Genomic DNA, 7,209 nt, shown 5'->3' on the forward strand with positions numbered 1-7,209 from the left:
GCATCCAATGGCTCCCAACTGTATGGACAGCTGGGCTGCACCTCCTCCTGTTTGCTGCACTGTTTGAATGGAAGACACAGTGAGGGATAGAGGAGAAGGGTTATTATGCATGCAGACAGGAGTGATTGGGGAGGGATGGCAAGGACACTTTGGGGACAAGGTTAGAATTCAGAATTATTTAGACAAGTTGGATGAAACAGCCCCAAATACTGAGGTGAAATGCAAATGGGAGATAACAGCCAGGCACTGCATTTCAGCAGGAGGCACAAACTGCTCACATCCAGGGTGGGAATGAACAGAGGCTTGGCTTTTCTTCCAGAAAGGAACTGGGATAATGGCAGTTACAGGGTAATGGTCTCTCCTGCAGCTCCAAATGAGGAATGGTTCCTCTCCTTGCATAGCTTAACAAGTAGCAGAGAAGAGATGTAAACCTTGTCTCCCCCTCAACTTAACTATTCAGTTCTTAAGGCCTTTAAAAGATAACCTTCTGAGGAAGGGAACAGTCTGTCCTGCACAGCTGCAGCAGACAGGACAAGATGACACAGGTTTAAATTGCAGTGAGAGCTAATCAGGTTAGACATGCAGGATTGTTTACAGGGTCTGGAGCAGATAACTTTGGGATGCTGGGGAGTCTCCACGTCAAGAGCTGTAAACTTTTCTTTCCTGTTAGTCTACAGATATTTTCTTCCTTCTGTGATGTCCAAAATGCTGTGTGGCAAAGGAAATTTAGAATTTTACCCATCCTTGAGGAGAGGAGCTTGTCTGGGTTCCCCTGAAGCATTTTACCTACCATGGGAGAGGCAAGGCCAGCTCGTCATCCTATGTACTAACACTGCCCTGAATATTGGGAAAAGATAGAAGCAATGCTATTTTTGCAGGCAATATTGACTATAAATAGACATGGCAAGGTGCCAGCTTCAAAACAGAACTGTTTCCAATAGAGCTGGGCGAGGCACTCAAAGAGTCTTTTGAAAAATCCATTAAGGCTCCATCAAAACAAGGAGCTTTTCAGGATGACAGACACATAGGTGCCTCCTTCAGCTCATTCACTGAAATAGAAAAATCAGGCATGTTTTCTGCTTATTTCCTTTCATTCAGATTCATCCCCTTAAGAGGGGGGGGGGGGGGAAGTAAATTAAAGTTTCTGTTGCAGAGAAGAAGGCAGCACCATTTCAAGTTTTAACAGATCTTCTATTGATCAGGCTTAAATCAGATGTTAAATCAGCTGTGTGCTGCCTGCAGTCGAGCTCTCGGCTCCGCTGCACTGCTGCTGACATGGAAAGGACTTAGCAGGCAAGCAGAGAGCTCCTGAGTCTGCAACCCTCATCTGGTGCTCAAAGCTTCAAAATGCAGAAGCTTTCAAGTCTGAAAAGCCCAGGCTTTTGCCTTTCCACCAGCAGGTCTTTGAACACCTCTGGGTCTTTGTAATAGCAGCATCTGCTTCATCATTTCAATTTCTGCATGAGTCACAGTTCCCCTCATGTACTACTTTTCCTTTCCCACTCTGCCTTAGAGATAAGAATTCACTGTCCCAGAGCAGAGATTTGAGAAACCTCAGGCAATGGATTCATGTCCAGAAAAAAATGAATCTTATCTATGACAAAGAGGGAAAAGGAAGGGGGCGAAATGTGTTTGTAGTAAAATTGTTAAGAGACCAAATCTGTGCTTCCTTAGGAAGTTGCTGGGTTGTAAAGCACCAATTAATGTGCCCATGATGTGAAATATGAATAGACCAGGGCTTTGACTCACCCCCCAGTGCAAAGCAAGGGAAGAGCTTGAGTCGGCAACGCAAGCAGCAATTTCAGGAGGGAAAAGGGAAACCTTTCATTTGAACTGGATGTGCCTCCAGCCACAGTAGAGGGACAGAGGAAGTAATACAAGTTAGGAAGTGCCAAGAATGGAAGTGAAAATGTGAGAAAAGGGCACCTGGGGTCTGCGCTGGCCCAGTGCCAGATGACGGCCCTGGGTCCTTGCAATTATTTCCATCATGAATCCAACAACCACTGCAGGTTTGCACACATAAGCAAGGACCTCAGATTCCAAAGGAACAACACACTTCAGCTCTGGATCCCCAAGCACTGGATCATGCTGACCAACCAACCCACTCAGTGCCTCTGGCAGCAGAGTATTTTTAAAATATTTTAGGAGACAGGACAATGATAAAATTGTTGAGAAAGCCACCAAAACTGATAATCTGATTCTTTAGAAGATGCTTGTTCTACATGACTGTAGCTGAATGCTGGGGACATGAGGAGATAGATGGGTGACATGTCCTTGGTTGTGACCCCCAACTGTCCCAGGCAACACAGCATCAGTGCCCCTATCCTGCCTGATTCCCTGATTGATATTTGGGACCCAGCAGAGTTGGTGCTCAGATGCTGAGGACGAACCAAAGCCATTCCTGGTGTGCTCTCTATTTACAGCTGCAGCACAACCAAATCCATCAAACAGGAAGAGGAGTTCAGTTGTCACTGTCACATCCTGGAGGAAGACTGGGCTGACTCAATTAGAAGACACACATGAGTATTGATTATTGCCAAGTACAAATTCTCTCTCCCTCTCAACTATGTGGTATACTGTTAGTTTATTTTCCCCCTCCAGGTTACTCTTAATTTCAAAATAACGTGATTGTTGTTGTTCCCAATGTACAATACAAATTGACAATATAATGTAGCTTGTACTACCACAATCCCTACTGGCTTCTGATAAGTTAGTAATTCAGCCATTTGATTTCCTCATATGTTTTTCCCTTTTCACTTGTGGATTCCAAGTGCACTGAAAATGTATTCCTTGTTTATGTTCAAAGCAAAGCCACCTCACAGCTGCAGGATGCCTGAAAGATCCTTCTTGCCCTTTGACTCTCCTATAGAGGGGATCTGTTCCAAAGATCTCATCCTGTAATTGCAGCCATCAGTCACTTATTCCCAGGGAAACTTATTTACAGGGCATCAAAGTGGGATGAGGGCAGGTTCCTGGGAGCCAACCCTCTGTGTATGCCGGGACAACTATTTTGGAGGGGGCAGCAGAGGCTGTGAGCTCTCTACTTCAGCTTACAGGCTGGGAGTAATCAAGAAATGGATGTTGCAAGCTACAGTCTCCCAGGGTAAATGAAGTGTTAGATCCCACCAAACAAATCTGCCTAGAGACCTGTTTATTCAAGTGGGAATCCATCATCCCTGCCTCTGGAAATAAAGCCATTAGGGTACCTTGCTATAAACTCATGAGACTAAAAAAGAGTCTCCTTCATCTGAAAATGGAGATCTCATGGTCCTTCACAGAGCAAACAGAAAAGTCCAACTTTCTACACAAGCATCATCACTCTCCTGCCCTTGCAGGGGAGTCTGGGAGCCCAAATTCTCCCACACCTGCAGTTTCCTGCATGGAACTGGCAAAATGCACTGACTGCATTGAATAAGCCTAGAGACTCAGAGGTCCCATGATCTCACCAGGACATATTAAAATTCTTCATCTTCCTCTTCCCTGATGAAAGAGGGATGAACTGTGCTTGAACCAGTTAGAAATTAAACTATTTCCAGTGTATAACATCTATTGCTCTCCTTGGGGATGACTCAGGATGTGAGTTACACATTTCTGGTGGAATGGTACTGGAGAGGACAGCAGGGCCAGCACTTCAGTTCTGTATTTATGGATATCATCAGAAAAGTTTTATTGGATACATATTTTGCATCACTCCCTCTGGAGGATCTTGCTTACTTTTACAGTAGTATTGTTCTCTTGCTTTCAGTAACTGGTTTTATACACGTATGTATACACAGGGAATTTGGGTAAGAATGCCTCAAAGTATGGAGAAACACTGGGTGTTTCCTGCTTCATATAGGGAAGGAACATGGAACTCCAGCCTTGACTGGAAATCCAAAGGGGCTGGAGGGGGTCTAACCCTTATACTTGTCACCACATCACATCTTCCTCTAAAGAGAACTGCCATGCACTTGTCTTGCACAAAGACCACCTGCCAAGGCTGTTTTTCTCCCCAGCAAGACATGCTGCTTTCTCCATTTAAATGGAGGCAAGGGCACCCGAGTACCCTCCTTGAGGGCTAACCCTGCTGGTGATCCCCCCAAGGAGCCCTGGGCTGTGTTTCAGAGGGTGTAAGTCTGCAGCACATGATGCCAAAAGCCTTCCTGCCAAGCACTGAGCCCAGCTTTCCCCAGGGACAGTGCTCACACGGTGGCACGACTGAAACATGGGATCACTGTGTAGATAAATACAAAACCCCATTGCATTCAGATGTACCAGAGATTCAGTACCAGTCCTGGTTCAGCACCCTGGCCTAGGTACCACATGCCCTCATGTGTTGTCCTTTCTCCAAAATGTGAGACATCTTAAGATTTTCACCCAAATAGGGAAAAGGAATATTTTAAAGCTTTTCACAAAACCAGCATGTCCTGCAGGTAGTTTGGGTCAGTCAAATGTTTTCCTTTGCTCACTTTTACCACGTAAGATAAAATGTGGATTTAAAAAATCGACGTGAAGTGAAATGACTGCAACTTTGTTTGAAAAATCATCAAAGCAGAACACTGTAACCTAAAAGTTACTTTTGAAAAGGGAGTGATCAAAACAATACAGCCTGATGTGCCGAAATAACATTTCCAAAAAAAAATTCCTTTAACAACATTTTCTCAAAAGCTCTTCATTGCACCATTCCCAAAAGGACCATTCCTGGTGATAACATAAAGAGATCACCTAGGAATTTTCTCCTCTTATGCTTCCTTTTAAGGCAGTGGTGACATGCATTGGTCTCTCCTTCTCTCTTCATGTGCTGGCTTTGAGACTTTTAGTCTTTTGTACCAAGTCCTGTTATTAATGTTGGGCATGGGGAGCAGGTGTGTGAGATGCACAGCAGCACAGACCCTGCACAGCTGTATCACATTTGCCTGCAGTAATGGGGGACTGGTTGGACTGACACTGTTGTCCCCAAGACAGAAGTGATCTTTCAGAAGGAAAGGCAGCCCCACATGAAGGTCACACAACAGGTTTTGCCCCATTCATATTGGCGAGTCCAATGTGCTGCTGTTTGCTGCTATGCATGGACAGAGCAGATACTCAGATAAGAGGGAATGTGCTCATGCACTTGTCAGCAGAGCATTGAGATGTCCAGCACGCAGTAGAAGTATATATAGGACATGATTGTTGGGGCATGATTGTGTGATCCCTCAGCCCAAGATAGTACATGCTGAACTCTGTCCACTCCAGTAGGCTGGTACAGACCTGAACAGAGCAGAATGAATGCCCTTCTTCATCATGCAGGTGCCACTTCTCCTGACTCAGATTCAAGTGCACTCATGGAGCTGATTGCAGATTTCAGCCTACTCTTGCATATCACGCACATATTCGATATTCCAGGGACTCCATGAAACAAAAAGTCAGCACATGGTCTTCCTTACAGCCCCTGAGGCTTGTTCATCCCTGGTGGAGCCATGTAAAGAATGAGTTTGGCCTATTTTGTCAGATGCAGGGATATCTGTGGGATAGTATGTTCAATCCTTTATGTCATATATCTCTTCTCAGCAAAATGTATCTGTGATTACTTCTCCATTTTCTGGGGTTTTTAAATGCAGAATTATACAATAATGCTCAAACTGAAGGAGAGGTGAATAAAAATGTTTAATTTAAAAGTTTAACTAGTCAAAACAAAGTTAGGGAAAGCACGGAGCATCTCAGGTGCTGGTTAACCTACAAATGAAAAATAATGAAGGCTGGAAAAAGGAATATTAAATTAAGCATATTCTTAGAGGAATCATATCTTGGCTCATATGCAAGTCCTCAGTGCTGCAGGAAAGGAATGGGAAGACTGAGCTGAGGAAAAGGGAAAATCAGTGTCTTCTCATGGAAAGCAAGGAAAAACATCAGTGGAGCTTGGGTAGAATGGAAAATAGCTCCACTTTAAGAAGTTTAGGTCACATTCACACCACATAACAGCAGCAATATGTTTTGCCCTCAAAAACAAACAGCAAAGCAAGTCTCATGCTCACATACAGTTTATCCTTGCACACAGACCTGTAAGGATTGTTCCCAGTGCATGGAGCTCCTGCCTCACCGAAAAGATGGAGCTGTAGTGTCAGGAGAGCACCCAGAGATGGAGCTGCACACTTCTCTTTCTCCTCCAGACAGGGATACAGTCCCATGGGAACACACACTGGCTTTTGCAGATACAGCCCCCTTCATAATCTACGGCAAGTTGCCTCAACATCCTCCCTGGATGCTTTCCTTTCCCCAGTGCAGCATTTGGGACCCAGGCTCAGTGCAAGGGCCATCCCCTCCAGCAGCAGGTTTGGGGACAAGGATGGCTACAAACACATCATCTGCTGTCTCCAGCTTCTCTGTGGGAGCTGATGCTGTGGGATCCATGTTGTATTGTTGTGTAGAAAAGCAGAAACTCCTCTCCAAAGCTCTAGTGTAGCTCCCGAGTCAACAGCAAATAAACTTCTGCAAAGAATGCTGAGTTGTAATGCTGGTCCTAGCTGGTTTGGGGAACATTGTTCTGTTGGAAACCATATTTCATGGTCTGTAACTGTGACAGGGTTTTCTGAAGATGGCCAAGCATGTGGGAGCACTTCTCAATCCCTGGAAGCTAATGGTTGTTCCTCAGCACAGATTTACAATTTAATTGAAAACAAAACAGAGAGAAAGAGAAGACATTTTGATTAACACTGTTCTTAATCACCAAAGCTTTAGCTGGAAACTACCTGGTTTTGCCAGCCCAAGCCATAACATGTATTAGAGGACTGACAGTAGAAACAACCAGAGAGGAGAATAAAATAAGAATGGGCTAAATGATGGTCTCACTTGTTCATGAGTAACTCCATTACATAAATAGCTACTCTGCATTTATGTGGCTGCAGAAGCTCAGTTTGTCCCAGTGCCTTCTTAACACTGAATATTTGTCCTGCTTTCTAATCTTTAGGACCTTCCCCTAGCAAGTGTTCTGACAAGCTCTTATTTGTCCTGTTTGCATGATATATCAGGAAACTTCTCTAAAAAGAGACATCAGTCTATGGCATGGAATTCTCTCTGGGAAATAATCCGCTGTGCTGCAGGCTGTGTAGGGGAGATCTGTTACCATTCAAGAGCTGTCCCATTCAAAAATTGCTGAAGCAAAAAGCAAAAATTCTCAGAGTCAACCCTGAACCAAAGTCCAGGCCAACATCAGGGAGTGCTTTTCTGTTAGAAGAGCCTCTTTTCTGTTAA

The sequence above is a fragment of the Pyrgilauda ruficollis genome, unplaced genomic scaffold (assembly GCF_017590135.1).
Source record: "Pyrgilauda ruficollis isolate IOZ18807 unplaced genomic scaffold, ASM1759013v1 scaffold16, whole genome shotgun sequence".
NCBI lineage: Eukaryota > Metazoa > Chordata > Aves > Passeriformes > Passeridae > Pyrgilauda > Pyrgilauda ruficollis.